The following is a 9,095-nucleotide window of genomic DNA, read 5'->3' on the forward strand; positions in this document are numbered from 1 at the left end:
CGGACGTCCCAGCCGCGCCCAGCGCTTCTCCCCTGGGCGAGGCCTCCTCCTCGGGCAGCGCGGGAGGCCCTGGCGTGTCCCACCGCCCAGCGCCAGCCGGGCCTGCCGCACCTCCTTTCCTTCTCACTCCCCAACACTTTCACTCAACGGCTCTTCCAGGCCCAGGCCGCGGTGCTGTGGCTCACTGCAACCTCCGCCTCCCGGGTGTAAGCGATTCTCCTGCCTCACTCAGCCTCCTGAGTAGCTAAGATTACAGACCTGCACCACCACGCCCACTAATTTTTTTTTTTTTTTTGGTATTTTTAGTGGAGACCGTGCCAGGGTGGGGGAGGTGTCTCACCATGTTGGCCAGACTGGTTTTGAACTCCTGACCCCAAGTGATCCACCCACCTCAGCCTCCGGAAGTTCTGGGATTACAGGCGTGAGCCACGGGCCCAGCCCCAGACTCAATTTTTGATGTGACGCAAACATGCCCCCTTTCCCCCCCTTTTTCATGTTACCGCAGTAACTCCTCAGTGCCAGCTGCTTGGGGAGGAGTGCCCCTGCTCTCATTCTAGGGAATGTGGATTTCGCTATTATTCTGATCAAGGTCACCTGCTCCTGGTGCCCCGTGCTTTGGGTCTCACTGCTTCTCATTCAGCATCAGAGGAATTCATGGTGGGGCCAGTCCTTCCCTGACAATGAGGAAAGGCTGGGTGGTCTATGAAATTTTGAATACCTATTTGACAATAAGTAGCAAGGCTGGAATGGCATACAAGAAAACATTTTTGAGTGCTATTAATATCTTAGAGTGGTTGGCAGATGTATTATTTCCATAGATACCACAGGGCAGAAAGTGGGTTACGTACTCTTTTATGTGCTATGCACACACAAAATGTTACTGCTGTTCTAAAACAGGGAAGTGTGATTGGTGACAAAGAACAAAGTAGTACAAGAGGCAGAGGTTAATGCTGGGGAGAACCAAAGTGGAATGCAATAGAAAGATAACTCCTCACGGAAAATAGATCCTGCTCTGGAGGTTATAGGAAAAACTTGAATTAGTCCCAAAACCTATTGCTTTAGAAAAATATGTATGTCAGACTGGTATAAGAATGTGTGGTGATGTATCAGGGACTATTGGGAAGGGGGGTCTTTTGATTGTTCAGCACCTCTGAGCCTTCCCCCAGCCACACACTCACAACCTCAGGTTGCTGGAAAGTCTCAGCTGTGTCGGTGATCGATGATGGTAACTGGAACTGATCATGACTGAAACTCTTGGACTTAGTAACTCCCCCGCCCACCCTTTCACTTTCTGGCTTTCCATGGTCTTAAGGAAGGGTTAGCTCTGGACACAATCTGTGCCTCATGGTCAGATTCCCCCTAGCCCAGTCACCCTGGCAGCTTGGGCATGCCTCAAGGAATGGTTGTGTGTGCTTAAATGAAGGGCACTGAGCTTCTAGGATGCTTTGGCATTGGAAGCTCTGCCTATTTGGGCATGTAGTGACAATATTTGAGCATCCTACTGAGGAAGAAAGGCCACTCTTTCTCTCTAGCATCTAGAGAAGCCATTTCTAGTCCAGAAATTATAGTGAATTCTTCAGTCACTCTAACACCTAAAAAACTGCTAGCAGTGTGTGCCACAATGAGCACGGGACCCTCGGGCACTGAGCATACTTTTCATTTTCCCTCATTGGACGGATACCAGCCAAACTGATGCTTTGGATTTGAAGAAATGTAGAGAAGGTCCCCACTTTCTAGTGAAGAAAGACATTCTCACAAAGAGGGAATTAGGGAAAAATTTGATCTTGTTGGTAAAAAAGTTTGGCACTTTGTGGTATTGGTGTAAGACAGGTGAGCCCCCAAATTGTGTTCTTGGTGTCACTCAGGAAAAAATTCAAGGACAAGCCCGTGTTAATAATCTTTTTTGAATGGCACTTTTTCTAGCAGTGCAGGGCTAACTTACAGGCAGTACACATCGAGGTGGCAATGTATGGGCTCTTGGCAACTGTGTTTATACTCATTTATACACACTTATAATTACATGCAAATTAAGGGATGGGTTAATGCAAATTGAGGAGTGGGCTATGTAGAACTTTCTGGGACAGGGGCAATAACTTTTGGGCCATTGCCATGGAAAGGGATGGTAAGTTCTGGGACGTTGCCATGGCCTTTGTAAATGGTTACAGTGCTGGTGGGAGTATCTTATGCTAATGAGCTGTGAGGGCAGCTAGGATTGCTTTTGTCAACATCTGCTTGTTCCTTCCAGTTTCTTCACTTTGTCCTGGGTGGACCAGATCCTGTTTTGGTCAGCAGGGTTGTGACCAGAAAGCAAGTCCTGCCAGTCTCCTACCTTGGTATTACTCAAGACATATCAGTGGCAAAATAATTAAAATAATTTTTTTCTTGACCTCTTTTTTCCTGGTGTGGTGCTTACCAAAGAAACCAAATTATGTGATGAAATAACCCGTGAGGTTTTAATTATGATGATTTAGCTCACATGGGAGACGTGTCAGTGTTTCTGCTGAGATCAGATCTTGATGGAGACGTAAGTGTTTATTCCATGATCTTGGGGATGTCAATTCTCTGGAAACCCCTGTTCGCCATTTCTGCTCTCTTCTTGGTCGGAGTGATAATTGCTCTAAGAAGGATCACATTTAGCCATTTAGCCTCCTCTGGAGTTGAGTTCATTTTTGTGAGCTGGGGGCCACAAGCAGGTTCTCCTCCCTCCTCCCTTCTCTGCCCTACCTTCTGTCACTCCCACCCCTGGGCTCAGGTATCAGGCAGTTTGACAGAAAATCTAGATGAAAAGAATTATTTGACAATTATTCTGACAGTATCCCAAGGCTTAATGGCAAGATGCAAAGTGTTCTCCCTGCTTTTCCCTGAATACTCTGGCTTCTCTGTTGTTAACAAGTAAGGAATAATTACATCCATCTGATGCTGTTGTTGTAAGATTTAAAATGAGATAAACTTGGATGCATATTGAAAGTTATAAAATAATTTGATAATATCAAATATGTGTTGGTGTATGAATAGAAGGCAGATTTCTTCCAAAATACTTGGGAGAATTCCAATCACCAATTTTTGAAATGGCAGCAATCTGTGTAATACTGGGTATGAAGACTTACAAAACCACCCTCCTTGAATCTGAAATTACATCACCATCTCCACCTCATTATTTTCCTCCACTTCTGAGGGAAGAAAGAGAGGAGAGTAGAAAAATGATTTGTACCCATCACTGTGCTCTTTAGATTGGATAAGTTGGACAGAGGTATCATGAAAAGTGGGAACACCTAAGAAATAGAATTCAGTGTCCCTAGCCCTCCCCTGACAATTTTATTTATTCCTCACTCTTCCCTGATTAGATAGGAACCTATCTTTTTGATCCTGTATCAACAGAGCACATGGGTGTTAGAGAGAAGATCCAAGAAAAATAATTTTACAAATACACTAATCATCAAAACTAACTGGAGCAGGGGAAAGTAAGACTTTGAAATTAAAACCCAGTAGCTGGGGTGTCAGCCTGGAGGCCAGCAGCCAGCTTTGATGGTCCCTGCCCTGTTTGCTCTGCCCCAGGCTGGGAGCAAGGAAGGCTTTTGAAAACTTCTTTTCACACTCAGTGCATCTGTCTGCCTGAGGGCCCTGTGTCCTGGGGAAGCAGCCCTGACAGGCCCTTCTTATCCTCCTCACTAATGGACAGGGATGAACTTGCTGCCTCAGGAGGAGCACTGTTGCGAGGCTTGCACCCCCTGTGTGGCAGCCTTGACAGGAGCCTTTTGACTGTTCTTTTGAAATTGAGATGCATTCATGAGCAGGCATCTTTCATGTGCCAGTGAGTAGTGGGAGCATATGGACCCCACAGAAACGAAGATTTATTTTTCATGTGACTGTCCTTAGCAATTAAATGTGAAGGAAGGAAACCCTAGAGAAAGAGCCTGTGCAGAGAAGACTGTGCTCTCTCTCTCCTGCATCCCTCGCACAGGCTAGAGGACAAGCGGAGCGTCAAGAATGCCTGGGCTGCTCACTTCTGCCCTATCCTGTCAAGGAGATGCTAGACCTGGGGTGCTTTGTCTGGACTGCAGAGAGGAGAGCTGACCTAGGGAATGGTGGCAGGAAGCTAACTTGCTCTATGACCTTGAATAAAACCGTGCTCCCTCTGGATCTGATGTCAGTTTCCATATATATATATATAAACTATAGAGTTTGATAAGGCAATTGCTGAAGGTCCTCCCAGCAACAATATTTTCTATGTTCCTTAATTGAATCTCCATATTCTCTTCATCATCTTCATCATTGTCATGTGCTGGGCATGGTGCTGCCACCTTGACGTACGTGATCCCATTTTATCCTCACTGTAGCCTTACGTAGTCTATGTTACTACTATAATTTCACAGATTAGAACATTGAATCCCAGAGAAGTTACATCGCCTGTTTTAGGTTGCTTAGCTATAAAGGAGTAAAGCCAGGAAATACAGCCATGATCTCAATTCCAAAATCTATGGTGCCTACCAAAGGGAAGTACTTTCTCTGCAATTTAAAAAATTATTTATTTTTTTAAATTTATACATTGATATATGACAGTCCTTCAGTGGAACCAACAGAACATCAAATGCAGATCATTATGTTTTTGAACCAGGAACAGCTGGTTTTTTATAAACAGTGCCTATTACCTCTGGTAAAAGGAAAATGATAATACCATGATTTGATTAGAAGAATTGAATTAGATGAAGAAAAGAAGTGTGTAGACAATAGATAACACATGGTTAGTGTCAAGAGTCTATAGTTCCTTTTTTTCTTCTTGATTAAACAAAGGTAAGACCTCCAGAAAGAAGCCATCACTTTGATATTGCTGTGCTGAGCAATTTCAATTGGTTTTTTAATAATCTTTTATTAGGATTTGTGAATGAAAAGACTTAAAACTCGTAACAAGTTCAGTCTGGAATTAAATATGGCCTAGACAAGGCTCTCAAATCGATAGCAAAGAATTTTCTGAGGGATTGTATTTATTCACTGAAAGCCCTAAGGATGCAGCTAGAATGTGTGGGAGGAAGCCAGAGATGTCAGCTTGTTAAAACAAACAACTTTCTAATTTAAGCCTTTCAAAGATGAGTAAATGGTCTTAGAAGACAGTGAGTCTTCTATCACCCTAAATCTTCAGATGACACAGGGAAGAAGAGGGTTGTTTGATGAGTGGGCTTACACCTGGAGGTCTTTAACAATCCTCTCTTGCTATGCTTCAGAAATTCTATGATTCTGCTAAGATGTAATAGATGCCACAAAGGCACCAAATATCTCAGGATGCAGTTTTTAATTCATTTACTCCTTCATTTAGTTTTTGTTGATGTTGTTGTTGTTGAGTGCTTCTGTACCAGGCCCTGGTCTAAGAACTAGAAATGTAAAATGAGCAAGGTATATTCCTTCTCCTTAATAAGCTTATTGTCTAACAAGAAAGAGACGTGTGAAATAAAAAAACACCGTAAAACATGACTGGTGTTATATTAGAAAACAGTATGTGGTATAAGGTGATGCATAAAGCAGAGGTCATCAGGGCTTTTTATTTTATGTTTAACACTCTATTTCTTTGTTATTTTGGTCTAAGCTCTTAATTTTGAACATTCTGACTCAGCTGCTAGCTTTTTTTCTGAACCAGCTGTGGATATCTGCTTTGCAAATTAAAATCAAGAAAAAGAGACATCCCTCAACACCACCCAGATGGAAATTGTCCTTCTTGCTCTAGTGGATCTACCCTGAAGATATGAATTTGAGGGTCAGCCATATAGATAGTGTTTGGAGTAATGAGAGAGGGTGAGCTTATCCCAGGATACGAGGTAGATGGAGAAAAGAGAGCCAAGCAGTAGTAAACAGTAGTAGTAGCACTGCTCCACGATGTCCTTCCAAGACAAGCATGAAAGCATGTCCTGGCTGTGAAATGACACCACAAATGTAATGCATTTTTTGATAAAGATTTAGAATGAGCTACCATCATATAGCCTGAGAATGTTGTTATGAACTTCTGAGATGATCAGAGAGAAGAGCCTTCATGGACAAGCTCAGCTCTTCTTCATTAATTTTTGGGAAATACTTTCTCCCCGTTTATATTTTGAAAATATCAGGAGAGGGAAAATCTCATTCTTGTCGGTCTGGCACCCATTACTCATGGGGTAAAATCAAAGCCAATCATCACCTAGCTTATTGGTCAAGGCTTGAAAAAAAATTCATGTTTTTTTTTTTTTTGGCAGAAGAGCGATTTATTAGACAGACAGAGAGATTGAGAGAGAGAGAGAAAAAAAAAAAACAACTCCCATGCTGTTGTGTGAGGGGAACCCAGAGTAGGAAATGCCAAAAATTTCACTTTTTGATCTTTCCTTACTCTTCTAAATACACTTAGTAATGGCTCTATTCTCTGTGTTTTCATGACTCTGTTCATTTCTGTGTTTTGGCTTTTACCATGTTATACTGAAATATATTTTTGCATTATTTTTAGCTTTCCCATTTGATTATAATCTCCCAGAGGGCTATAACGTTAATTTTGAAATCTTATAATCTATTATAGTGCCCGAAAATAGATGTTCAGTAGATATTTAATAAAGAACAAGATAAATTTATTGGTTGATTTTAGTGTCTTAAATATCTTTATTTTTTTAAGGAATAAATGTTTAATTGCATACATAGAATATAGAATATCATTTTTTTCTGTGAGCCAAATTAGCTTCTCTATTTTATTTTATTATTTATTTCCATAGGTTTTGGGGGAACAGGAGGTGTTTGGTTACATGAATAAGTTCTTTAGTGGTGATTTGTGAGATTTTGGTGCACTCATCACCTGAGCAATGTACGCTGTACCCAATTTGTATCTTTTATCCCTTGCCCCTGTTTTACCCTTTCCCCCAAGTCCGCAGAGTCCATTGTATCATTCTTTTTTTTTTTTTTTTTTTTTTTTTTTGAGACGGAGTTTCGCTCTTGTTACCCAGGCTGGAGTGCAATGGCGCGATCTCGGCTCACCACAACCTCTGTCTCCTGGGTTCAGACAATTCTCCTGCCTCAGCCTCCTGAGTAGCTGGGATTACAGGCACGCGCCACCATGCCCAGCCAATTTTTTTTTTTTGTATTTTTAGTAGAGACGGGGTTTCACCATGTTGACCAGGATGGTCTCGATCTCTTGACCTCATGATCCACCCGCCTCGGCCTCCCAAAGTGCTGGGATTACAGGCTTGAGCCACCGCGCCCGGCCTCATTGTATCATTCTTATGTCTTTGCATCTTCATAGCTTAGCTCCTGCTTATGAATGAGAACATATGATGTTTGGTTTTCCATTTCCGAGATACTTCACTTAGAATGATAGTCTCCAATTCCATCCAGGCTGCTGCAAATGCCATTATTTTGAAGAACAAGATAAATTTGGATATAACTGTGAAGTAGGCAAAATTCTCTCCATACTTTTGGAATATGCCTTTATCTCCTGTCACAGAAAGCACCAAATAATGCACTTATTATGCTGTTGTGGAAATAACATCCCTCTAAGAATCAACATACTTGACCTTGCTGCCATCCCTGTCAGTTACTTATTGAGCAAGCTTCAGAAAGTCAATTAACTTGGAAAAAACAAAACAAAACAAAACAAAACATACCAAACTTCCCTTGGTTTCCTTACCTGTAAAGTGAGAGTGTGGAAGGAGATAATCCTTGAAGTTTCTACCGACTCAAAAATTATGTAACTCTTAAAAGTGGCCCATGGCCTCATAATAATGTTAAATTGGTGCCATTAAATGTTATTCTAGAGTAACAGGTATAATCGGTATGATGCCACAGGACCTCGGTTTGTGTTCTAAATCTGCAACCAAATGGTCGTGTGACATTGAATAAATCACCTAATACCTAAGCTTCAGGCTGGGTGCTGTGGCTCATGCCTTTAATCCTGGCACTTTGGGAGGCCAAGGTGGGTGGATCACCTGAGGTCAGGAGTTCAAGACCACCCTGGCCAATATGGTGAAACCCCATCTCTAATAAAAATACAAAAATTAGCCAGGTTTAGGGGCTTGCACCTGTAGTATCAGCTACTTGGGAGGCTGAGGCAGGAGAATTGCTTGAACCTGGGAGACAGAGGTTGCAGTGAGCCAAGATCATACCACTGCACTCCAGCTTGGGTGACAGTGTGAGACTCCGTCTTAAAAAACAAAAAACAAAAACAAAAAACTAAGCTTCAGTAATCTTTTTTCTTTTTTTCTTCGAGACAGTCTTGCTCTGTTGCCCAGGCTAGAGTGCAATGGTGCGATCTCGGCTCACTGCAACCTCCGCTTCCCAGGTTCAAATGATTATCCTACCTCAGCCTCCTGAGTAGCTGGGATTGCAGGCACGTGCCACCATACCTGGCTAATTTTTGTATTAGAGATGGGATTTCGCCATGTTGGTCAGGCTGATCTTAAACTCCTGACCTCATGGTCTGCCCACTCCAGCCTCCCAAAGTGCTGGCATTACAGGCATGAGCCACCACGCCCAGCCTCTTCAGTAATCTTAAAAATGAGAATTAAATAATAATTTGTTACAAGCATGCAACAAGAGAATTCATGTTAAAATGTATTTCAAATTGGTTATTAACGGTGCACCCCATATTTGGTTATTCATCATGCTATGGCAGCTAAGACCAAGCCACTTTCATGTTCTGTTGTGGCAGCCCTACTGCAATAGCCTCCTGACCAGCTTCCTTGCTTTCAGAGAGACAATTTAAACACTTAAATCAAATCACATGATTCCCCTGCTTCCAAACCTCCAATGGCTCCCACTTTAAACTTAGAATCAAATCCCAATTTCTTGCATGATCTGTAAGAACTGTGTGGTCTGACTGCTGCCTATTTCTTCAATGTCCTGTCTGATCATTTCCATCCCTCTGCTCCGGGCCTATTGACTTGCTGATCTTCCAAGAAATGAGCTCATCTGTATCGTTCCTTTTAGCTTGGTCATCCCAAGACTGGGCTTTCATCATTTTGGTCTCTGGCCATGTATCAGAGAGATATTCTCTGTCTCCACAATACCTCTCTTTACCTCCAAGAACTTTGTATCTCCTTATGCTAAGATTTGCAGACATTCCATGACTTGTCCAAAGTTATTCAAACTTTAGA

This window comes from Sapajus apella, unplaced genomic scaffold, assembly GCF_009761245.1.
Source record: "Sapajus apella isolate SASKATOON/1434 unplaced genomic scaffold, GSC_monkey_1.0 scaffold30, whole genome shotgun sequence".
NCBI lineage: Eukaryota > Metazoa > Chordata > Mammalia > Primates > Cebidae > Sapajus > Sapajus apella.